Source organism: Neodiprion virginianus, chromosome 5 (assembly GCF_021901495.1).
Source record: "Neodiprion virginianus isolate iyNeoVirg1 chromosome 5, iyNeoVirg1.1, whole genome shotgun sequence".
NCBI lineage: Eukaryota > Metazoa > Arthropoda > Insecta > Hymenoptera > Diprionidae > Neodiprion > Neodiprion virginianus.
This window is the reverse complement of record NC_060881.1, coordinates 1,671,427-1,696,065: the sequence shown is the minus strand read 5'-3', so window position 1 is coordinate 1,696,065 and position 24,639 is coordinate 1,671,427. Positions and strand designations below refer to the sequence as shown.

The 24,639-nt window shown below is 45.7% G+C and overlaps 1 protein-coding gene and 1 long non-coding RNA gene across 4 annotated transcripts in view; one reads left to right on the top strand and one right to left on the bottom strand.

Annotated features, from left to right (window-relative positions):
- Nucleotides 1-24,639, bottom strand: part of LOC124305936 (uncharacterized) — a 261,707-nt gene that overhangs the window by 70,126 nt on the left and 166,942 nt on the right. The gene's annotated exons all lie outside the window — the stretch shown is intronic.
- The window catches only part of LOC124305945 (uncharacterized), a 120,175-nt gene that overhangs the window by 78,487 nt on the left and 17,049 nt on the right, over nt 1-24,639 (top strand). The gene's annotated exons all lie outside the window — the stretch shown is intronic.

Sequence of the window (24,639 nt, the reverse complement as noted above, 5' to 3'; positions counted from 1 at the left end):
TAGGGAGAGAGACGGATGAATGGTACGAGTCGGGAGAGAGAGAGAGGGAGATAAAGAGAACGATCACTAGGCGGGGGCGGGTACCGCGCAAGAGGGGTAAGCCAAGGCGAAGGGGGCAAAGGAATATTGATCACAAGGACCACCGCAGCCACATTCGTGTCCAGGAGCAGGTCCGCGACGCGGAGGACTTCGGTCGAGTCAGAAATGGAAAACGTCAGACGTCTGAAGCCGGGTTGTGCCGGGCGACACATTCTCAACGTATGTCACCGTACATGCTCTGGAATTTTACTCGATTCGTTGGATTTCGGTTTGGAGATTCTCACGATAAGTCGCGTTTCGTCCAATGTCATTACGGTACAATTACGTCAGTTGAGTCGACGCGTGTTGGGGAAAAAATTACTTACGTGTCGTATGATTGTTATTAACGTGAGGATTCGTTCCTCTTTGATATAATCGAGGGCAGGACTGGCGAGTAGGTACGTATCGTAACATCACAACGGGGAGATTTCTACATCCGTACAAGTTGATAGTCTAAGTCATTAGTTGGGCGTGTTGCAGGATGAACGTGATACGTATATGCGATTCCAAGAATGATGTCAGGATTTCCTTATTAATTTTCACCCCGGTGAGGCATTAGCGATTCGCTGGGGCTAACGCTGATATCGCAACGTAACGTAACGCAACGTAATGTAACTCGAGGCAACGTAACGTAACGTAACGTAACGCAATGTAATTATCTCTGGCAATTTGATATCGACCCGACGACGGACCGAAGGATGTGGCATCGGCTGCCGCTTATAAATGTGCCACAGCCCGCGAGATGCGAGAGGATTCAAGGGCGAGGGCTAATCCGAGCAGCCCTTACGCCCGTGGATATAAATTATCTATACTCAAACCAAACTAGCAATTATTTCACCCAATAATATCGGCAAGTTTCACGTCGTTGATTCGTCTCAAATTTAGCACTCGATTTCGAATCAGATATTAGGATGTTTTTTTTTCCACACTTTCGAGTTTGGCAAAAAGTGAAAATATTTTTTTATTCACTATCAACCGAATTACCGTGGGAAAGCTTTTTACCTTTTTAACCTAGACACTTCTTTCTTTTATTATTTATTCTCAAGTCTCAGCACTGGGACTCTGGAAAATGGTGTTCTTAGCGTGAGCAGATTATAGGATACGTATCCGATGGCTTTCGGTGGCGTCCCGAAGAAGGGTTGAAGGAGTAAAATTCTGGGGAAGGATTTTCGGGCTGAGGGGTGACTGGTGGAAAGCTCTTCTCGACTTTTAATTAACCGATACGCCAGACCGTTCGTCCGTTCGTTGGTTGCTGGATTCGTCCACCAAGAGGAGCTGACTGTGAGGTGAATGTGAATTTCTTCTATAAACAGAGCGGCCGAATCGGCGAATAGAATCGTACAATTAAGAAAGGTTCGTCAAGGATTTCGCAGGAAGAAATTTCCTCAGCATTTTACTCGACATCACGTTTTACCGATAAGAGTCTCTCGCCGATCGTCGTCCCTTTGATTTTCCACACGTACAACGATCACGTTATGAAATCCGACCGAACGATGATTCCTCCACGGCTTGTTTTACCAACTGACAAGCTCGCTGCACGCACAGAGCGGCGATGAAAGAGGAGAAAAGAGTGTCGAGGGCTCAAACACTCGACGCGGTCCTCCAGTCTTCCCGACACTTGACACCCTTCTCACACCGGCGGGACCCGACGGAGCAAAGGAAGAATAAAAAAACGGACAAAGATAAAGAAATAAAAAACAAAAAAAAAAAAATCGGAGAGGAGAAGAGAACTAAGAATCGAGTGCTGTGTGAGCGACGCGATCATTCCGCACGCGGCATTCAACCCGCGCCATTTCGATAAAAAGAAATCGCACTCACGGCCTCGTTGTTATTCAAGTTTTTATTGCTCCCTGGCCTTAAATTAAACGTGTGATTTCCGGGGAGAATGAAGAGGCATCCCACCCCCACCCCCACACCACGCAGTTCGCTTTCGAATCGTTTGCTCCTTCAGCTTTGCACCGTTTTTAATCGCATGCCTCCGCTTAATTTCGCCGTTTTCACCGCCTGTGAACCGGGCTTTAAACGATCCCCCCTGGCGGAGGTGTCAGAAATTCTTCGTAACGCGTTCTAAAATCCACGGTACGTACTTTCTGTGTCTCGCAGTCGCGATGCACTCACGTTAATTACTCGCCGTGGGGTTATGAGCCAATTGCCTCGAGGCGCTTCTTCGTCTCGCGAATAGAGTTTGGAAAAAAAAAAAAAATGAAGGCATTATCTCAAGTTTAGAAAATCGAAAATTCGAAGGTCAAAACCCCCCAATTGTAACACGCGTTAATTCATTATATTGATTTATCTCGTTACTTTCGTTGATCAGTTTCGTTCAAAAATCACTTCCACCGTGCTCGGTATCTAAGAAAAGTTGAAAACTCGGGTTTACACCCTGTCGCAACTACTTTTTGCACGTCACTTTAATTAAATCCCGTCGTCATGGTGGTTGGGCTCAATAGTCGACGGTGACGTCGACGAGAAGCGAGAGGGGGTGACGCGTTGCAGGCCACTTTTCCTTGGGTTTTCCCACTGCATCCTTCTCCACGACTGTCCGCATTTTTTTTTTTTTTTTGTTTTTTTGCTTTTTCGCAAGGGCGTTAATTTCATTAGGCGTTCGCTCGCGCTCGCTGTCGATGTTTTCCTATCTGAATTTCATCCGGGAAACTCTGTTCCCTGCGCTGCTTTCCCTCGCCGTTTCCTTTCTCTCCTTTCTCTTTCTCTATCCTCCGCGCTTCCGTCTCTCAACGCGGAAATTGACCAACTTCGACGCGGCCTATTGTGTTGGTCGCGGTCCGGTCCCAACCGTCTAAACCTGAAATTACACGTCAATGCTTTCGGCCACTTTACATTTTCTGGACTCAACACCCTGTCAATAATTTTGGCTATCAAAGCCAGGCTTGCTACTGGTCGTGATAAAAGTTTTTCAAACCTGTAAAACCGCTCGCAGCAACAGCCACGGAAATTGTGCAGGAACGAAAATCCGCCGTACATTGCATCTTGGAGTTTGAGTCGGTGCGATGATTATTTGCGGAGGTGGAACGAGCCTGTTTGAACCTTATATTCGATCGGTTGTACAGAGCCTTCTGGATGCCGGTTATATATATTTCTATATTCCGGATGGCTGTTTGTCCGCTAATTAGAAGCAAATAGCTGGTAAACTGAAGTTGAAAACTTGGCAGTTTCTTTGGAAAGAAACTCTGTGCCTCGGGCTCGGAGCACCGTATCCAAAGTTCCCATAGTCTCGACTGGCCTAGCGTTAATTGCTAATTAATTGTTTCCAGTGTTTGACTTTTTAATGAATAAGTTAAACAGCGTGAAAGAACCGGCTACCACCGTAATACGCGAGCCATTCTCCACCCCTCCTCCTTTTCAGCTCACTCGCTCTTCGACTCTCTCCACGCATGATGGCTCTACAAATACACAAATAGAAGGAATTTCTAACGACGTTAAAACGCCGCTCATCGAGTGGACAGAGCGACCACAGTCCTTAACGATCCGTCACACTGTCGTGTCAGGGATGAAATCGGTAGCAAGAACGATTCCCGTGCGGAGAAACAATCCGGGCGAAATAGTACAGAGACGAGAGACGGAGGGGTTGTCACCCTAATTTTTCGGCTTTATTAGATTCCTTTTTTTCTTCTCTCTTTCTTCTTATTTTTTGTTTCTCTGCCGAAGGAAATTTTCCAGCCTTACTTCAATCACCGCGGTTTTATGTTCCAGAAGCCATATAATAAGTAGCATAGCTAGTAGGAGAGCTGTTCTGCGGAGGTATGCGGGGCGGGGAATGGGGGGGGGGCAGGTCTAACAACGGGTAATCTTTAGAATTGTTTTACGGCATCCAGCACGATAATTAACGTAGTAAAACTTTTTCCTACTCAGTGCCAATAGCCATCCTCTGCAGCCCAGCCCCCCCCCCCCCCCCCCCTCCTCTGCCACCCTTTCATCAGCCCTACGCGCCCTACGCGAGGTCCTGTTTACCACAACTCGATACACAACCCAGTGTTGTTCTCCTCGTTCAAAGGGCGAATCCCTGTAACGTCCCGGAAAAACAACATTTCATTACAGACCCACCTACTCTGTGCATTATTTTGCGGGCAAAACAAAAAACAAAAGACAGAAAGAAGAAAAAAAAAAAAATTGCTAATTAGAGAGAAGTTAAAAAAAAATATGTTCCTTTGATTCTCTCCAATTTTCGTTCTCGATTTCGAGCTGTTCAAAAGGCAGGGTGGGGATGATCAACGATTTGTAGAACTTATTTTCTACCGTTGGACCGGAGAGGCACGCATTCGGCGAAACTGGGGTGTCGGTGGGGGTAGCAGGGTTGGCAACCCTTTACAAGCTATCAGGGAGCAATAAAATGGTTGAAGCGCCGGTGATAAGTACTCCGTGACTCCGTTTACCCAGGAGAGCTCCCCGAAGTGCGTCGCGTCGCAGCAAATCGCTTTACTTCAATCTTACTGCCACCCCCGCCCCCCTCCGCCATCCACCATTCCGGCGGCTGCTCCTTGGGCTCCGGGGCTTACCGCTCGGCAAGCATCGGCCTCGGTGTCGCCCTTTGTAATCGGAGCTCAAATAAAAAGACGTAATACCAGATAAAACATCCCATTTGTCTAACGACGATTTTTCCACCAAGGGCACATCTGCCAGAGGGTAAGGTAGACGGTGTAACCCCGAGGTACACCCCCGCGGATCGTCTTGGGTAATCATCTTAAACGTTCTCGTGCTGCGACATCGAATACCTCAGCGCACCAATCTTCCCTCTTATCTTCTATTGCTGCGCGGTATGATTTTTTTACCCCTAATTGAGACGGATTGACGTTGAACGGAATTCAGGTTCCGTTTATAGAATGCGAGCTCGCTCGAGCGAGTGCACGAATTGCGAGGAACTCGAGAGATCTCGATTAGCGATTTCATATGACGCGGAGGATCAGAGAATCAACCCATTGAATGAAAGAAAATTCGTCTCACGTTTTCGAGGGAGGTTTAAAATTATAAAAAGGGTGAGGTGAAGGTGCAGCAGGGTCTGGGGAACCGTAACACGATGATTCGCGGCAGCGGTGAGTCGACTTGATTCGACTATCTACACCGGGGGTGGGTACCCGGTGAAGAAAGAAAGGGGAAAATGATATACGCGGTATAATAACAGGCTCGAAGGTGGTGAGACTGGGGCTTGTATTTCGGTAATGTCTATAATGCCTCCTGCACACCGTAACGGAGGTATGGGGTATACGTGTAGACCACCTTCGAGGATACGCGGCGCGGGCTTTTATTGCCCGAAAAGTGGTCGCTTCCACGTTCATCCAGACACGAGACTCTCCAAACCTTTAGAGGCAAATGGCGCGTACATGAACACCGGCGTACATATGCCTACGATCCGTGGGCATTAAACGTCCTATCGCGTGTCGCACGTAGCCCAACCCGAAGAGAAAGAACCACGGGTAATAGAGACGGAAAGAGACGGGGAAAAATGGGCTAAACCGTGCCGTGCAGGAACGAGGCGAGGGATCGAAATTCTCCAATCTAGTCACAGGGTGATGCAAATCCTTGATTTCCGATGCTCTTCAAGGTCGTAGGTTTTTAATGACCTTGAAAAAGATTTTTTTGTTGCGACAAAAACTGTTATATTGACCAGAGAGTGAAAAAGAAGGGTGGAAAAATGTGCGCACGGACGAATGAATCGGAGCGCGAGATTGCGGAGCTCTCTTTGCCGGTTGAGGACAATATTTAGCGAGGCTGAAACGAGCTCGTATTCGGAGGCGAGAATCCGCTCTGTTAATTGCCGGCTGTCACGGGCACGCCGCGTGTCCAGGGATTAGGTACCCACCAACAGCAGCAGCGTTACTACACCGGAGCCACGCACCGCGACGAGAACGCACGCTACCCCCTGAACCTTCTCGCTGAGAAACAATCAGAATTGCGTGGAAGTCGGACTGTGTATTCAATCTACGCGGTAGCTGCTACAACCCCCGACCGGAATGACAGGTGTTATTGCCGTGTAATTATGAATAATTAATTATCCGGTGTACATGTGCATGTACGCGAGTGCGGAGAGTGAAATGTTGCTATCATTGCCCTGCGCGTGGATAGTTCCAAACCACGTTTTGACAAATTATAATTTCCGACATACGGTAGACGATTTTTTTTTTAAAGAGAAAAATGCCCCCCTTCATTTCCATCTCGAGTTGCCTCTGGAATGATAAAAGCACTCCGAAAAATCCTCATGGAAATTGACTCCAGGTTGAACTGGCTGGATTTTCAGTATGTGATGGTACACATCCTCCCGATAAAAAGTTTTCATGGACACAAGTTCCAATGATCAGTAGTTTCCGAGGTACTGGCTTCGGAAGAAAGGTGAACAGGTTTTTTGATATCTATCGATTTCGTGATTTTCATGGATTATACAGCTTGAAGGGAACTTGAAAACAAACAAATCGATCAAAAACTGCAGGGTCGATTCACAAAGATAGGCAGAAGGCTGCGATTGATTCCATCGATGCATCGATTTCATCCATCAACTCGCTGGTTTACCGGAAGAAGGTGCAACGTCGGATTTCGCGCGAAGAACGAGACCCTCCGACTCTTGCAATAATCGACTTGTCCTGTTTTTCACGCCTGTGCGAAGTCTCTGCGAATGGGCTGTGCAGTTTTTGAATGATACATTTGATTTCAAGTCCCCCTTGAAGCTTTGTAATTCGTAAAAATCGCGCAATCCAAGGATATAAAAAAATCCATCCACCCCCCTTCCGAAGCCACGTATCTCGGACAGCACTGTACTATAACATACTGAAAATCCAACCAATTCGACCGGAAGCCAATTTCCATGAAGATTCTGCGGGGTCCCTTACATGCTGTACTTCCGTCTTCTTAATCGTCATTCTTTCAACTATTAAGAATCTTCCTATCAAGATATTTACGAGGAAAATGACAACTTTTGGTCACATCTTTCACAGCCTGGAACTGAACGCATGGTCAAGAAAAGAGTTGAAGGCATCGTTGCCCCATTTTATTAACGCTGATTTGAAAAGCGTTCACAATTTTTAGAATTACCTATTACATGAGTTATTTAAAGTACGAGGTGCATAATTCTCGTTAGAGAGTTTGGTTGCATCGCAGCCAAAGTTGGGACTTTATTACTTTGATCTTTTTCTTATTTATGGGTTCGTTGGGATCCCGTTGAGGCGAGCACCGCGCCCAGGGTGGAATGGTAAGAGCATTAAAGGGACGTTTTACTCTCCTTCACTCTCTCTCTCTCTCTCTTTCTCGCTCCGTCCATGGACCCCTTACTGCAACTTACTCTTCGTAGATTCACGGCCTATCAGCTTAGCACTTCGCGGGTGGTCGCCTCTCTCGGTATTCTCTCACCGTTCCTTCGCGCCTTCTTCTTCCTCGGCTTCTTATTCCGCTTCTTCTCTCCGTTATCCCTCTCGGAAACTACAACGAACACCCCTGTTTACAACGGTGAATGAGTAGATTTTGTCTACCGCTAAATTTCGAGCTGAGCTCCTCGCTCTCGCTTACGAACAAAATTATGTAGAAGCGTAAATTTAATTGTTCGGCAGGTTTTTTTTTTTTTAAATAAAACGATTCTCTCACAAGCTTCGTACAAGTGTTTATTCTCAGGCAAACGCTGGTTTATTTTTCGATATTGCAAAATCTGCAGAAGGTGATCGAGCTTCCGATTTACCTTGTGAATATTGCATTAGGTATGTAAATACACATATTATATAGACATATATCCTTTAAGGGTAAATGTACGACAAATTTTCCCTATAACGCGAAGTCCTCGCCCGGCTGCAGCCGCAATTTCTGCCTCTTCCATCTCTCTCGTCTCCGTTCTCCCGCTCTCCGTCTCTCTCTTTGGCCTGCACACCCTCGCTCCACTGTCTGAGCTGCCTCAGATTAGAAATTCATTTGAATATTTCCAGCGCCCGCAGATAGCGAGGGGACACCGCTGTGGGAGATGCGAGACTGACGACAAGAGGTGGAGACTATGGTACAGCTAGGATGGCGGTGTGTGTACCTATTCAAACCTGAGGGTTGCAAAAATATTGCCGCATAAACGATTAATAGGTACAACTACGAGCTCTGCTCCTCTTGGTGAAATTTCTAAACATGAATTTCTATCGCGATAGTTGAACTATCATGGTGGTTCTATTATTTTTTACCCATTGAGGGCGAAGGAATGCAATTTTTCGTTCGTGATATGTACCTCAACTCGAAATGTTTTGAAATTCAGTTTCTTCGTATCACGTATTGCACGTGTAATAATGAGGAAAGGGGAAAAGCGGGATGGGAGTAGATACCAAGCGAAGAGAAGGTGGAGACGAAGGGGAGAAACGGTTCTCTTCTCTCTCTCTCTCTAACTTATTCCTCTTTCTCTCTTCACGCAACAGCGCCTTGGGGTGTGTAGTCATGGTGGAAAGTGGGCGGGGTGCTTCGGGTGGCAAATTATCAGCTAAGAGGAAATTATGGAAATAGATATAAATCAAAGAAATTCATTCGCAGCGGTGCAGGCAGGCAGAGCCTTTGCTCTCGGGAAATACAGATCGCGGTAGTGGTGAAGTTTCCGTCGATGAGGGCGCAGGGTGCGGGGGCGGAGGGGCTGACGGGGTGATATCGTAAAGCATCGAGAAATCCGAATTCTAAATATTCGAAGAAGAAGAAGATGAAGAAGAAAAGCGAGAGAAAGGAAAAAGAAAAAGTTTGACGATAAATTAGAAAATCTTCAACTGCGGATAGTCTCGTTTCTCACCGCGGGAACGATTACATGACGAGCGTGTTGATCGAGGTGCACGACTCGGATTTACTCGTATAACGGAGAGAGTGAGAGAGCGATGGAGAGAATGTGTGCGTGTGCGCGTGTGATATGTGACGTGGGAGAAGTCAGCGAAGCGTCAAAAGAGCTACGCGAGGCGCTGCAGAGACCAGCGAGAGTATGGCGACGTAGAAATTGATATAGCCTTGCTCGTTAGCAGTGTCGAGGGGTGGGGGTGGAAGGTGTTTGATATATAACTCGATATCGGATAATAATGCGAGATATGACGCGTGAGTTGTTAATTCGCTCGGAGCGTCCGCTGCACGTGACGTTCCCGGATCGACTGTCTTCCACCCGAGTGATCGCGAATGCCGAGCGAGCTAGACGATCGTGTGGAGTCTCGGAGATACTTCGCGAGTGCCGCGAGAAGAACGGAGAAAAAAAAAAAGAGAAAAAAAGAAAAAATACAGAAGAAGAAATGAAAAAATTAGTGCGAGGAAAAAAGACGTGGGAAAACTCGAAAATTTGACGGAACGAAGAATTTACTTCGGATACCGTGCTGATGGAAAATTTGAAAACCTTAACGCTGCTGGTATTTCCTTCAGGACAAGTTGTTTCTTCTCGTCATTTTCGGTAAGACAATTCACCCCCTGCTTGGTTTTGGACAAGGAGCAGTCGTCGAGGGGTAGGCGTACGAATGTGTTAAAGAGGAGGAAAGGAGGAGGATGATGAAAGAATGAAATGAACGAACAGGAGGAAGGAGGAAAAGAAAAAGACAATATTCACAAGAGATCTGATTTTTTTTTTTTGATTCTTTTTTTGTTGTTTTTTTTTTTGCGGCGGAGAGCAGAGGTTAAAAAAGCACAGAAGGGGGAAAGAAAATTTGAAGAAATAACCAACTTTTCAACGTCTCTGTTCTCACGCAAAAAGTTTGTCCGGCTTGATTCTAAACCCTGGACGTAAAATTAGGCGAGCCTCCAGCCTACGATGAGTCGAAACTGAAACTCAACACCTGCATTTATTGGCGAAAGATGTGCAGGGGATGGATCGGAAGCAGGGATTGCAGTTTTGGAACCGTCTAGCCCGAGTTTATATCACGTCACGAGTTCATTGAGACGCGTCAGAGTCAGGCTCTCGAAAGCGGTGGTACTTCAGAGTGGGCGCGATGCCGAGGTCGGCATGTGGAGGAGGTAGAAAGGTAGGAGGAGGCACTCGTGAAACGGAGCGTCGGATGTGTCAGTCAAAATGTGGAAGGACGTGCAGTAAATTAACTTTTCCCGTGTATAAACGGGAGAAAACTTGAACCGTTCAAATTCATCCAAAACTCCAAACCGTGCTGATGGTAGTCGAGATTTCCTCAAATTCATCATCCCTCCGCATACGTACATATACTTATACCGAGGTGGATGAATTTGAACCCGGCATCACTCGACGTTAGTCGCTTGCTCTTGACTCACGTACAACTCATAGATTGTACAGGTCAACAAGACGGAATTATTTTTGTTTTTAGTTTCTATTGAGATGAATAAAGTTCGATTCCATATGCATCGAATAATAACGAAAAATAATAAAAATTTGACATCTAGAACCCAGACACAAAATTTGTGTTGACCGGTGTTGTGTTTTTTCACTCTGTAATTTCATACAATACTATCTGATCAATATGTCGCCAAATCTTATTCTCAAGAAACACTAGTTATTCCTTTTTCCACCACCAGTCACACGCTTTCGAATCTCCATCTCCAACTCGCGACCCTCTAGCAATCATCTCATTTTTAAAATGGTAACAAGCACAGCCGTTTACTTAAACCGAGTCAATCTTCACTTTGACCATAACTATCTCTTCGGTTCACTTCTTTAATATACATATATGTATGTATATAAAAAATTCATACAGGTTACATAAAAATATTTGAACGATCAGTTTACAATAGCACAAACCACGCGCAACAAGTTCGACAAACGGATTTGGTAGCATTGGCGTCTTTTGCGGAAAACTACTCGATAGTCGTCGCACATCATGGTCCTATTATAATTCCAAATTCAGTTTAATACAATATGATACATCGATTGAAACGGGATCGAATAGTTTTGCTGAAACACACGATGTTTGAGGATTGCAATCTTTGAAGGCGGGAGATTAAAACGCCCCCCCCCCTCCCCCCGCCCCATGACGGTAAATGGGGATAGTTTTGGCGAGGGTCAAGACACGGAAAGGTGGCGTAGGTGGGCAGTCAGTCAGCCAGCGGTGTCGGGTGATACTCGTCGAGTCTAATCGCGAGGGATAACTAATGAGAGATACCGCACGAGGAGAATATTAGCATGAGGTCGTTCCCGGGAGGCGGTAGGCGACCCTGGGCAGCCCTCGCGGTGAGGCGAAGGCCCAGGATCGCTTTCACCTCCCCCCCCCCCTCCGCCCCCCGCAAAACGAGTGTAGCCTTGCAACACCGCTGATGAACTCGCGCCATCGATCATCCAATTAGCCAAGCGATCAATCATCCGCTGCCATTTGCCCCGAACAGAACCGAACGAACGAACGACCGAACGAACGAACGCGTAATGTCGACGCCATGCCGCATCCAGTCGGTGGCTAGGAACTCGCCGGCAATGCCAACCGACGTCCGGCGTCGAACTCCGACGCTAGATGAACCCCGATCCCCAGAACCCCGAGTCAACCCTTTTCACCCTCTATACATATAACAGTTTTACCTACGTCAGGGGATTCGCTTCTTACTCAACGAGACCCTGACTTCATCCCCTGACCCCCCTCTCGTTCTCATTATTGTACGTCTCTCTATTTGATACGACGTGCATGACTCGAACAAGTTTTTCACGCGATTATCCGCTGAAAGCTGAAACGGCATCTTCAAAATCGTTTCGACTTTCGTTCGCGCGCAAAGGTTGTTACTACTAGGAGTGGGTTGGAAAATTTACTGGATCATTTTGTCCAGACGTGATGTGGAAGACGTGAAATCAAGTTTTTCGAGACTAATTGCACTGCAGGTATGCAACGAAAAAACTGCAAAGGTTTTTTTTGAAAAGAATGATCACGGAATGTCGTATTCATTTCATAAAGAAATTGTTTGCCTAATTTTATAAAAAATCTTGTTTAGTTCATTATTGTTACGCTTTTTTTTTTACGCAAACACCTTGTATTTTGTAAGAATACCGTACGCGACGGAGGAAAATGGAATTCATTTTTGGGGTGAGCACAATCGAGACCATAATATTTACCAAAAAACATCCCATGCAGCTGGAAAAAGAAGTATAAATTTTTTGCAGACCCGTGTTGTTAGTCAACAGTACGAACGTCTCGTAAATGCGGTCGATCGTTGTGGAAAAGGGTGTTCGGTCGAGGAGAATATAATTGCGCCCTCTTGCATGCATTATTCTGTGAGTAGAGCGCCTGGGGCTACGGCTGAAAGAAGAGAGGCGAAGAGAAACGAAGAGAGGCTAGGATAGGATAGGTTAAGATAGGATAGGAGAGGATAGGATAGGATAGGACGGGGTGGAATAGTCGAGGGAGTTTCGAAGCCGCTGTGTTTTCCCTTAGTTCAGGACTGGTGTCAGGGTGAGGCGAGGCGAGGCGCGGTAAGGGTTAACTAACAATGTATGTTTAATATACGGTCCGCACGTGAATATAATTCGGCTGTAAATCATGCGAACAATGTCTTAATGTCCCGGTCATGCGACGCCCGGTGCGGGTTACCGAGGATGTTGGAAAGACAACGGAGCCTGGTCGTCTAAGGAAAGGGTGCCTGTCTTCCGGGGTGAAAGGAGAATGGATTAGGGTGCATTTAGTACCGACGTCGGAGGCCTCGGTGACCGCCCGACTAGCGACTGTCGGCAGTAAAAGACACGCTGGATCCGCAGCCTCGGCAAACTAGCTGAGATTTTGCGGCAAAGATGAGAAAATAGAATTGCGGGTATCGTCGTAAAGCTGCATCTATTCCCTGCGCCTTTACTAGACTCGAGTCAAAAATACCAACCCATGAACTGATCGCAACCACTTCCAGCATCATCGCGACGTTCGCCCTAAGGGTTACGAGGGTAAGGAAAATGGGTGGGTTTTTCTTCTTCGAGTGTAAGAAATCGTTCCCTATTTTTTGAAAAAATAAAGAACACGTGTTACGTTGGCGTTTTGTTTCTTAGTTTATTTGTTACACGATTTTTCTTTTATCGACGAAGATAATCAAACTATTTAGAATTATTAGATTCGAGAATTCACGGTTAATGGTTATCAACAAAGTTGTTCGGATTTGGTGTCAAAATTATTGACCGTTTATTAATAATAAAATATTCACGGGGCTGAAGAAGGCTGTTCTTGTGAAATCGATTCTAACAATGAATAAGTGATTTTCTAAACAATGTTTAGTTCGTTCGCCGTTCTCCACTAAGCTAAAAGTATTTGATGCATCGATTAATCGAGTCAAAAAAAAAAATAATCGAATACGACTGGATTGAATCTTTTAAAATTAATCGATTGATCGATCATATTGTATTTTTTTTAAACGGTGCATCTGAAACCAAAATTTCATAAATTTCAGTATGTAGTCTTAATAGCAGAAGTTTTTTTTTTTTTTAATAATTTACAGTTTGATTCAAAATATTTTTCAATTTCAGGTAAAAATATTGACATATCATAGGTATACGAATAGGTATCTTAGCAAGTGAGAAAATAGTAATAATTGATATTTGAATCCGATGAATTGATATCGTATTTGCGTCGTTCATGGAAATAAAAAACATAAACCGATTGTGAGGAAAAGTAATCGATTAAACCCGATTAATTTTTTAAATAATAATCGAAATTCGATTATTTTTGGCCGTTCTTAGTTCGCAACCGATTACCGAGTGATCTGGGAGGGTGAGGTTTTTTTATTTCGTCGAAGGACCCTCGGAGCGAAGAGTGTATCGGTTTTACTCTTTGTTCAGCTCTTCCGAGGCGACACACGCACGGTAAGTAGAGATACGCCGGGCCCCAACGGAGGTATTTGCAAGTTAAATGGTATAAACGAGGAGAGAAAACAAATTTGAGAGGTTCTTTCCGGCGAGGTTGGCCTCCGGAGAACGTAGGCGTCGAGATACCGAAGCTTTCCGACTTTTTATCCACTTCTAGGATCCTTCGCCGCATCCATCCGCATTTCCCTCGCTTATACATTCACCTGATCTCAGACGTCATTTATTCATACAGCGAACGGGTTTATTATATACCGAAAATTTATTCCCGCCTAATACATACATATAATATATTTATACAGACGGTGACGCAGACGCGAGTTTGATGCGGAGATCAGGAGTCGAACCGGCCGCTGATGACACCGCGGCGTTGAAAAAAGCAACAAAAACAAAAAAAAAATATACATATATATATATATATATATATAGAATAAAATACTCAGCATTACTCGCAAGCGTTTGAATTTCCGACAATAAATCCGGCTCCTCTGTTCCTCCTCCGCTACGTAATCGTATTCCCGTTTTAAATGTATTCACTCTTCACCCTCCTACCCTCCTACCCTCCATCCCCAGGCGTTGTACGTACGTACGTACGTACGTGTAAGAACGATAGGCGGGGTTGCGGAAACACGTGTATATGCGCATACCCGCGCATAGTCTCGATACGCCATGCAAAAAGCAAGCTACTCCGGGTGAAGAAAACGGGACGCCGAGGGGTGATGCCGGAGAGAGAGATGTTAGTCCTACAGGAACGAGAAACCGGGGGAAGGGGTGGGGACCTAATCTGGTTGTAATCTCGGCTTACGACACGTCTGTCCCTAACAGATAACGCTGGACACTCAGACGGATCACAGACGGTGAAAAAGAAACGAGTGCGGGGGGTGCAGGATGCCACTTTTGCACGAGCGGAAAAGGGTGAGAACGTTTCTTCCACGGGGAGTTATTTTGTTAAATGGTTTCTCGACCTTATCTCGAGTAATGTGTGGAGAATTCTCGGTGTCGAAGGTCGAAACGAATGGAAGTCAAGATTCGACGTTTTGGCACTCCTCAGAAAACTGTAAATATTGTTATTATTAAATAGGGTAGGACACGACTAAAGTTGCAAGAGATATTTATTTACAAAGAATATTAAAGTAACGCTTATATTTAATTATATGTAACCTCATATCAGAGATGAAACTATCAGTGTGAAAGAAAATCAATAAAAGGTCGCAACGGCGGTGAAAATTAAGTTAAAAATCCGTAGCACAGGTAATATCCGTTAAATATGCATAAATCCGAGTACTAGCCGAGTCATCATCTAAACAATGATAAAGGTTGTTATATCGTCGACTCTCACATTATAATCGGAAGCGATCCACGGTTGAATAAATTTTAAATTCTTGTACCAAGTCTGTTGACTGCACAGATTCGAAACTTAAAATCTTGACTTTCATTCGTTTCGATCTTCGACACCGAGAATTCTGCCCATTGATTTATTTCGTTGTTGTACAGGAACGGAATTTCGAAATTTTTTATCAAGACCATTTTTTTCTTTTCCACAAGCCGCGATTTCCGCGTCGAAACTTGTTTACACCTCGCCCTTTATACCTCTCGTATTCCGCTTTTAGTTTCCACTTGTTTTTTCGGCTGGTTCGTGGTAAAATGAAGGTCTAAGGGTCCCAAAGGGCGGGCAGCACCGGTCAGTCGGTTAACTGCGTCGGGGACTCCCAGGACTATATCTCGGGCACAAAACCAATCGGACGACACCTAGACAGAGTCGCTGAACGAACGGCGAGCTCGTGCCAATATCGGCGGGGCTTTTGGCCCCTGGACAACGGTGGGCGGGACAGGGAAGGGAAGAGGAGGAAGAGAGTGGCGAAGGGATTCGAGGCACGGGACCGCAGGGCACGTTACCGGGCCATCATTCCTTTATTGGCCATAAAACCAATAATATGATGCCATCCGATCCGCGTGCCGCTGCATGCGGGGAACTGAGAAACGATGAAACGATACAAATACCTTCGGAAGAATCCCAAACGTATACTACAGACGTGGATTTTTTCCTAATGCTCATCCTGTAGGCAAACTTTTTGATTCAATACCATATATACGTATATACTAGGATATAACGTCACATGTAGACGCAGGGCGTCACTTTCGCGTTTATGGTATTTATTGACCGTTCGACGAGATTATAAGAACGAAACGCGTGATTTCTTTCACCGCTCTGTGTTTTATCCTGCCCAATTTGGATTCGGAAAATATACGGATGGGGGTTCTGTTAATTTATTTCACCTATTTTATTTTTATACCAAGATCTGTTACGCTCTATCTTTTATCTAATTCTTTTTATTCTACTTTATCCTTACTTCTCTGATAAGTCGGGGAAGCGGTGTAGTGTTGGGTAGGTAGGGAAGAACGAGGGTAACGATAATTGGCGCCCCTTTCCCGTCCCTCTGTACTTCACACCGCGCCCTGTACAAGCATCTCGCTTAAACCTCATCTCGGCTCACTTAAAAATCTCATGAAAGCGAAACAAAGGAAGTGGATCGCCCTGCTAAAAGACCTCTAAGGAGTGTACGTTGGTTTAACGTTAACTCTCGACGAGGTGCGGAGAGATGGGAAGCTACGGTGAGAAAAAGAAAGAAGGAAGAGAAGAAAAGAAAAAAAAAAAAAAAAACACAAGGGGGGAGAGAACTAGGGGTGGTGGACGAGGGCAGCAGCCAAGAGGCGCGGCTTGATGACGTCTCAATTCCCTCACTCAGCTTGGAGAAAATAAAAAAAAAAGAGAAAAAAAGAAAAACGATACAGCACGACGAGAAGAAGAATAAAAAACGACCAAGTGAATGGGGAGGAGGGAGATCCTTATCAGCCGCGTCGACCCGACCGGCCTAATTTACTTATTCTCTTCCCTTCTTATAGAGATACCTATTTACGAGAATAAAATTGCCCGCCTGCTGCTGCACCTTGCAGAGGTGGCTAAAAGATGGTAGAGCTCTCTTGCAGGATACGCGAGGCGACCGAACGAGATCGTTCGAATCTCGAAGCGTGCGAAATAGAAATGTGAAAGAAGCGGAAAAGAAATTCGCGAAAACAAAAAAGATGAGGACGTGGTGAAAAAAAAAAGGAAAAAAAATGGAAAAAATGGAAAATCAACTTCGTCGCATGAAGGCGTCCGCCCTACGGGTAAAAATAATGTGTTTCCTTAATGGGACGAGCATCCGCCAGCCTTCCTAAATTCGACGCTTTATATACTTATACCATAACCGTCCGATGAAATATGCATTTAGATGGCGTTTTAAATTGGCCGACAAATTGCTGCTGCAAATTACTATAAACCAACTCGCTAAATATTATCTCTGCTATTTCACTGATCTCCACTTACCTAATCCGATATCTCGGTCCATCGTCTTCTTGTAGGTATGATATACGCAACAATTACTATTCCATTGCGAAAAGGATGCATGGATAATCCTCGATTAAAAGTGACAATGGACGCGGTGTATTCCACTTCGGGCAAACATCCTCAAATATTGATGAATGTCCCTATCGTTGATCGCGATGAGAAAAGAGAGAGAGCGAGAGAGAAAAACAATCCAACCCCAAGGAGATGTGCAGTGTCGCGAAGTGATTTTGCAATCTGAGTCGGGTCGGGCTTGGAGATGCTGCTCGTTAAATACCTCGGCAAAGTCTGGAGGAGAGACGATCATCTAGCAAGCTCTTCGATATCCCAGACAGCTTCCGCGTCTCGTCTCTTTGTGCCGTGGTACCGGAGGAGCCCGGGACACGTCGCGGCTCATTCACGGCTCGCGTCGTCAATCCTGACGAAAGACGGAGAGGGAGAGAGAAAATGCGGAACGCGATGCGGCAGCGTCGTCTCGATATATATCCTTGCGAAAATCCCGTCTGATTTTCGCGGGCTCCTCTTCCTTCGGCGGCGAACAGAAGGTGTGGAAGGAGGAGGAGGATGAGGACGAAGAGGGGGGCGATGACACTTGGTTACGACATTAGCGAGCCACCCTTCCAAGCTACGTCAATGTCAAAGCCACGAGTGACGAAAAGCCTGACTTTAACAGTATCGTACAGGGCTTCTTCCTGCTGCTGCGGCAACCGCGGAACCGTTTTTCAAAGAAAAACGTTTGTCTTTTCAAGCGTCATTTCTCAGCGCCAGCAGAACCCACCGGCAGCCCCTTTCTTTCCCACTTTCCTTTTCTCATTTCTCTGCAATTCGTTCATCCGGAATTATAAAAGGAGTGCAACGTGTACATAATACATCGGGAGAATCTCTTGAAACTTGAAAATCAACCGCGCATGCGCCAAATAATTAAATCTCATTGGTCGGCGAAATCTTCCCGCAGCGATATTCTTGTCTGCGACGCAGGCCGGCCAACCTACGCAAAATATCTACGTTTGAATTTTCAAAGAGCGTAAGCATTAAATTCCGACCGTTCTTCGAAGAATCGACTTGCCGACCCGGCAACTAATGCTTCCGAAACCTTTCCGAGTAGCCGTATCGATTATTCGAGATCCTAACCTCAAAAATTCGTACGAACCATATCGCTAGCAGAAACAGTTTTGACAGCTGAAACTCGGGATGGCCAGTCTGCGCGAACAGCCGATAAAACTTGGGCATGCGCGGTTGACTTCCAAGTTCCAAGTCTTACGGTTAGTTACGGTCTTACTTTCAACATTTTCTGTGAATTATATTCTCGATTCGCTGCAGTTGAGATTCCGTCGCCAGCTATCGCGTATGTCGCGGGCGCACAGATTCAGCAAATTAGATTTTATCCTCGTCGCATTGACGAGGCCGATTTCTAAAGGCTCCGATCATCCCCGGGAACTCCCCGGCGTGGGGGAGGGCTGTACTTAATCGATGACATTCAATACAGTTGAGTACCTTTGTGAGATGTTTGCCGGCGTGCAAAGGGAACGAAAAATGACTACTCCCGACTCCCGGCTTCCCGGATCGGCAAGGCTATCGTAATTTCCGACGAGAGAGGCACGGCGACGTTGCCCGTTTCATTCCTCCGAGTAAACCTCGCCTCTGTGCGCCTCTCCGCCTCCACCTCCAACCCCATCTCCGCTTCCTGAACCTTCCACGGGGATCTCGACTTCACAGAGACGTCAAACGATGCGCTTCTACACGCTAGAGACGAGTTCCCAAACTCTGGTCTCGATCCTTGCTCGCTACGGGATGAAATTTTTTTCCCACCATTTTGGTGGGTGGGATTTGTCTCTGCGAATCCATTGTTCGAAGAAATGACTTGTCGGAACTATGCAACGGAATTTAAAGCCACAAAAAAGTATCAGCGAGATCTTTCCGGACGCAAGTCTTTAGGAACTTTTGTATCGACACAGTTCGATACTTGTTGACGACATGCGTTTAAAGTAGCGAAAGTGGGTTTCTTCCACTTTAAGGAATACAAAGTCAACCAAGACTGTAACGGTTTAGGGTTTGGGAATTCGAATTCAGGTGGCACGAACCGGGGTCGCGTCGAAATGGTGTAAGGAAGAAAAAGAAGGATGGGGAAAACAGAGAGAAAGGAAGATAGCGTGGTCCGCGATCGGATCCTCCGGACTTCGGGTTCTCCTTGCACCCCAGATAATGGGATCGCGTTGAACCCTCTTAAAGCTGCATCCGTTCTTTTCTTTGAACTTTCATTTTCCCATTAAAATCATTGTCTTGGTGAAATTTCGGCGGGAAATTCTTCGGCCGAAGGACTTGGCGTTGTTTTCTGGGTTCAGAGTCGCCTTTCTTTTCCCTGTAAATGTGTATATTCCGCGTTTCGGGTGTAGGTTTGATTTACACGCGAGGCCAGGCGATAAGTCAACTTACGGTTGTTCGCGACGCGGCCGCGCAACTCCGATTCCAATAACCATGAATCTATCAAACGTCAGGAGGCAATCTCCACCTGCAGAAACCGGCTAGTTGTAGCCGTACTTGAAACCGACGCGGCGCTCCGAGTTTGCGATATCAGAAGAGCGCTCGCCTAGACTCACCCCGATAGCGGGGTTCGAATGGGAATTGGGAAACTAGTAGAGAGATCTGCGGAGAAGCTCAGGAAACCACAAATCTTCGGTATTCATCCCCCCCCCCCCCAACCCCCCCGGACACACGCGTAAGGGCGCCTACGAATGCACCGAAATGCCCGAGAGACTTCGGCTTCTTTGGAGACTTGGGAGGAAGAGTTGGGAACTTGGAAATGGTCCGTCTTTCATCCGCGGAGCCCTTGAAGAAAATCGGAAAGAGAAAGGGATGGAGGCAAAAACAAAGAGCAGGGAAATAAAAAAAAAAAAAAAAAAAAAAGAAAACAAAAACGGACGAATGAAAGAGGAACCTCGACGACGCTGTTGGCTGGTTTTATTTAACCGATGAACGAGGCAATAAGGGATGAGCGATGTTGGCAGGGACATGTCTAACGGCATACAAATGAACGCGTGTTACGGATTTGACGCGACATAATTTATCATATTAAGCCATTCGTCTACTCGTCTCTGCAGATTCTCGATCGGTGCTCGTAACTCGGGCTACGCGAGTTATTTGGCCAAATATAAATAAGGCAATCACTTCTTTTCGCGCCCGCGAATCCGAAGACGGGACCCAATCCGACAGCACGGCTTAACGGATCCTTCTAATCCCCGGGGAATACATGCGGATGTGTGTGATCGGATAAGGGAGTCGGGGTTGGTACACGGTGATAATTCCCCCTGAAAAATACTCTCAGATCGATCTTCGGCTTCCGGATTCCGAATTCCTCCGTTCCCGAGCGATTTTTTGGGGTGTGGGGTAAGAATGGAACGGGAAACTAGAAAATAGCACGGTTACAATGTCGAATTTTTAAAAATACATTAATTTATCGTAGAGAATTTTCAAAATTTAGAAATTCGAAATATAGCAAAGTTCTGACGAATCTGTATTCTAGTTTCTTGTACTTTACCTTTCTGCATTTTCGTTTTTCTATGTGTCAACTTTTGAAATTCAAAAAATTCTGCTAGATAACAGATATGTTCCCTTCTTTTTAAAATTCGATATTTTCGTCCTTCGTAACTCTCGAAAAATTCACTCCAAGTATTAACTTTCTGTTTGTCTCGAGGTGGAATTAAAAATTGAATATAAAATCCTTAAATCAAGAACCGAGAGAAGGAAAATAGAGCTGAATGTTCATACAGTGCTGTGCTAGACATCGTACAGGTACATACGTACCTATATCTATATAATATAACGCAGGTTGAGTGTGTAATAATTTTCAACCGTAGGCAAGCTGTGCTCGCTCTGCGCGGACAAACGCTAAATGGCTCACTCCCCGGGGGTGGCGGGTGTTTTTGGTGGCGGGGGTGCGGAGTGACGTCACGGTAGAGAAATATCTCGTACTCGGCGCGGAGAAAAGTTTTTCAAACTTTGTATAATCATTTTTCCTGGAATGTTCTGTGCTCGGATTTCTTTGCCTCTTTCCCTCCCTTTTCTCCCTTCGTTATATACATTCATATATATATATATATATATATATATATATATATATATATATATGTATATACCTATATATAGTATATGTACATGAATATCTCGCCTTATTCTTATCTCGACGAATTCTTTAGCGGTCGCGGAAAAATACTTTCTCGGAGAGTGAACCGTTTCATTTTTGGTAGGAAAAGAATTTCTTAATTTTTCTTCGTAGAGTAAAGAATATTTTCGACTTCAAAAGGCAAGGACGGGGCGTACGAATTAAAATTAAAAAAGTATGCTCGCAATACGGCGTTTGCTGTTGATTTTTGGTTTCTGTTTTTTTTTTTTTTTTCCCCCCCCTTCCTTCTTTCACCTTCTGTTTATTAAGGGAACGCGATATTGCCGCTCGGTAAACTGCCTATACCAAGGTACGCCAAGACGTCGCGGCGTCTTTCCTCTCTCATGAGACTCGCGGGTGCCGTTCCGACCCGTCTAATCACCCTCGTTTTCGACGCACCTCGGTAAGTCCTGAGCCCGACGTACCTTCCTTCCTTGCTTCCTCCTTGCGCGACACCTGCATATTTGATATGCAATGTAAACAGCGAACCAGGGCTCCAGAATAAATACCCCTGCATACTCCTGGATTATTAACCAACAAACCGCGTGAGAGATCAAAAATTTTCCCACCTCTCTCGCGTGGGTCCAAAAGTGCGAATTAGCCATTCAAGTATCCAAGATCGGACAAAAATTCAGGCCCTTCGACTCCGTAACTCGACTAAACCACTCACGCATGTACTTTCTCTACGCCCTGCGAGATCGAGCGTTGAAAAATATTGAAAAGTTTTTTTTTAAGGGTTACGGGTAGATGGCGGGGGGAGGAAGAGAGGTTGAGGGGAGGGTGCGGGTTGGGCAAATCTTTCTTTCGTCAAGACGGTGCCGCCGTTTTCGCTTCGTTGTGCGACAAATATAGAATTTGCATATAAATAGGGTATTTCCATCTGTGCAACTCGGGCCCACCGCGGATCGGCGGGGTGAAGGGGGGGGGGGGGTTTCACGTATATCCAGTGATACAGAAATGAAGCGGACCGATCGCTTCGTCGTGCCCTTCCCTACCCTTCCCGCCCCTACGCTCGCTTTGCGGCACCGGAAATGCTAACCTCCTGGAGATATTATTAATAACTCAAAATGAGATCGAACCGCGAAGGAGAGACAGAGAAAGAGAGATGGAGAGAGAGAGAGAGAGTGAAATCAATCTACCATCTGTTTGTCGGTACGAGTCTGAGTGAGGCGAGTTCAGGCACCGGTTTCGATGCATGGGGTGGGCGAAAGAGTGGCACATTTAAATTCAATTCCCCGACGCTGGCTTTTGAGCGAGCTGCGGGCCGATGGTACAGAGTTTATCGCGTTTGGGACCAATTTGACGGATTCGATGCGCGGGGGTGCGACACCGGCTTCTTTCCCCCTCTGTTTTCCTTACATATTTTCACCCCCTGGCTACTTCTACCCTTCTCCTATCCGATAAGAGATCGGTAAACCTGTCACCTTCACCCCCTCCTCCACGCCCACTCCCATTGCAAACCCGATTTTTCCCTCGTGTAAGGTTTCATACCTGCTTATGCTTGAAATTTATTTTTACCTTTATTTTTCTCCTTTTTTTTTTACATTCCGTCGTTCAGCATCGGCGGAGCGAAAATTGACGCGGGAATTGGGACCCCGTATTATTTTTGTATTTGCGAAACAGTAGCACCGAGGAGAAAATCCATTAGCGTAATTAGTTCGGGCGTCAGAGCTCGCGATGACTACTCGCGGAGACCCGGGGTGGCGTTTAACCCCGATTTAAGCCTCTTACATGCCCCCTATCTTTTATATACATATATATACATATATATATGTAGGTATACGTGTGTATATATACTTGTGAAACTCTTAAGCAGGGCAAAAAGAAGCTTTCTTCGTCCCTGCACTCCCGGGGCGCCGGCCCGCTGATAATTGAATCAAACGATTTATTTACCCGATTAAAAAAAAAAAAAAGAAAAAAAAAGAAAATAATGCCAGAACCGGATGGGCGAACGAGGCGATGGGTATCCGGTAACAAAGACTGTCTGCTTCTTTTGTCGGAGGGAGAGAAGATCCGGGGTGAAACGCGAGTTGAAGATTGAGGGAGGAAAGCGAAATCGAGGCTCAAAGGAAACTGTGAAGGAGTTTATTGTATGGTTTTTTGGAAATAAATAAAAATAAATAAAATGAGGAACGATTCAAGCTCGGAAATTTCCCGATGAGACAAAGTTCGAGGTGGATAGACGATAACACGGGTAAAATATTTAAGGAAACACACGGCGCTGCCTCCGGGCCTTAAAACTCCTCATCCACACCCCATCCCACCCCTATGGCGGCTACTTTGCGATACTCGTCTTTGTTGAATCCCCAGGCGCAGATTAAGTCCGCTCCCCTTAAATATTCATCCCCTCGGAAAACCTGATAAAAATGAAGAAAATACTCTCTTGCCTGCTTACTATTCCTCTCTCTTTCGCTCCCATTTTCACCGTATTCCATCCTCGAACACCCGAGAACTAAGACAACGCCGATTGCAGGCCGTGCGGTGAGAAAACGCTACCGCGAAAATTGTTTCTCTTTTTTATCTCCTCGTCAGCAGCGATCTCCCGATCGATTCAAATTTCATCGCTACATCTCATTCAATCAATCCGCTACTCTTGCCCTGATATGTTTCCATACGTTTTCACCTACTGTGATTCTCGCAAATCGAACGATAAATAGCAAGGCAGGTGAGTTCCGATTACGAGAACTTCACTGGAAAAAAAGAAAAGAAGAAATCTTCAAGCAGTTTCTAATTTGAAATTATTGTCATTTTTTCTTCCCGAGCTATAAATCTGTGTCAATTACACTTGGTAAATGTATCCGTATCTACGTGGGTAGGTATAGTATATTATAACGCAGTGCCTATTCGACCAGATTTTCTTTCCCCGTTACGGCTGAGGGTGACTCCATTGAAGTCGAGCAGCCCGTCAACCCCCTTCAGCGAGCCACTCGGCGGGTTGAATGCGCATTTTTACTAAATTAAAAAGTATCGTGTGACTGCGCCACAGGCCGGGGAGTGTGCCCGCTCTAAAGCGGTCTTAACCTCCATCCCGCCACCCACCCCCGGACTACTCCCAGCCCTTAACCCGCTCCAGCAGGGTCGGCCTCTCGACTCCTTGAGCCCCCTCCGCGAAATTGCTACCCTTGTTTGCGCTCAATGCTCAGCTATTTTTTCCCCCCGCGCTCATCCGACCCTCTTCATCTTCCACGCGCTCGCGAATCTCGGATAATAATTCATTCCGATAGGTTGTACTCTTCGATAGTTGGGCCCGGCGTTGCCTAGATTGGGGGTTTTTTTTTTTGTATTTTCAATAACGGGGAGAAAATCGCAACACGA